The sequence below is a fragment of the Petaurus breviceps genome, unplaced genomic scaffold, assembly GCF_028583685.1.
Source record: "Petaurus breviceps papuanus isolate PSGF00001 unplaced genomic scaffold, PetGlider_PUasm1.0 76, whole genome shotgun sequence".
In the NCBI taxonomy this organism is placed as follows: domain Eukaryota; kingdom Metazoa; phylum Chordata; class Mammalia; order Diprotodontia; family Petauridae; genus Petaurus; species Petaurus breviceps.
Genome location: NW_027186473.1, coordinates 64979724 through 64981181, shown reverse-complemented (window position 1 = coordinate 64981181; position 1458 = coordinate 64979724). Strand labels below are relative to the sequence as shown.

The 1458-nt window shown below is 43.4% G+C and overlaps 1 pseudogene; it reads left to right on the top strand.

Annotated features, from left to right (window-relative positions):
- The first annotated feature begins 205 nt into the window (after positions 1–205).
- Positions 206–916, top strand: LOC138174864 (nucleoside diphosphate kinase, mitochondrial pseudogene; annotated as a pseudogene).
- The last annotated feature ends 542 nt before the right edge of the window (positions 917–1458 follow it).

The following is a 1458-nucleotide window of genomic DNA, read 5'->3' as shown; positions in this document are numbered from 1 at the left end:
ATGTCAAATATATGTCCAACAGATGTACTTCTCACATGTTGCCAGATGTACCTGATGGGACCCTATGATTACAACTTCCTAAGAACTGCCTCATAAAGTGATATTAAACAAGTTTGCATGTGCGTGTGTGTGTGTGAGGGTGTGTGCACATGCATGCATGCATGAGTTTCAGGTAAGAACTAATATCAAGAAATAAAATGACTGTCCAGTCAAACTTCATTCATTTAGCTTCAAAGTAAAAAATGTTGCTACCAATAAGAATGATGTTTTAAAAAAAAAAAATGGTACAACCCGGGTACCTGGGGTTCAGGCCAAGGGGATAGACATGGGTTTCTTCCTGTTCTTCATGCTGTGGTGCCTCCTGGGCCATGGCCACATCCAGGGTACTAACTGCACCCTGGGCATGAGGCAGCTACTCCTGTCCCTCCCCCACAGAGGAGTGCCTAGCTATATTCTGCTTCGCTACAACTCAGGGGGACTTACTAGAACCCAGCAATGGACACTAATCACAGGAAAGCCAGATGGTGTTCAGCAGAGGCTGGTTGGAGATGTCATCAGGTGCTTTGAGAGGAAAGGATTCAAACTGGTGGGCATGCAGTTACTACAGTTCCCAGAGAAAGTCCTTGCTGAGCATTACCATGACCTAAAGAAGAAACCCTTCTATCCAAACTTGATCAAATACATGAACTCTGGTCCCATCATTGGTATGGTCTGGGAAGGGTAAATTTGGTCTGTACCTCTAGGGCCATGGTAGGAGACACCGACTCAACAGAAGCTGCCCCTGGGACAATCTGGGAATGTTGTTCATGACAGCGATTCGGTAGAAGTGACCCAGAGAGAGATCAGCCTGTGGTGTCATAGCAGTAAGCAGGTGGTCTGGGATTGTTGCAGTCACAGAAACCTGTGCCACATGTGAGGGAGATTCTCAGCTCACCTCCTGATCACACTGACTAAGGACCCAGAAGTAACTACCTCTGCCAATGAGAATGCTATGTTCTTCCCTTCTTTCCTGTCTGAGCTACCTGCCATCCCCCTATCCTAACCCCCTCTCCTCCACAGAGACCTCTGATGCCAATTTATGTGCCTTTTCACTCCAAGCCTCAAGCCATGGAAGGATGGAGTCTAATCCTTCCCTCAACCACAGTGCCAGTCAACCTTGAGGATAACGGTTTGTAACCAGAGATAATGATGATTATTAAAGGAAGCACATTGAAATTCAATCTATAACTTGGTAAAAAAAAATGGTAATCAAAATCCTTATAAGGCAAGTGGGAAAAAAGTATCCTTTCTCTGTTAGTATGATAATTTTGAATGACAGAGCCTTGTATTTGTGAGTTGTTTTTTTTTCTCCTGTAGCTCCAGCTCTATGTATCTTCTTATAACTTGTGATTTATTTATTTTAAAGAAATTTTTATTTTTTTAAATTTTGAGATACAAACTCTCTTCTACCCTGCTGGT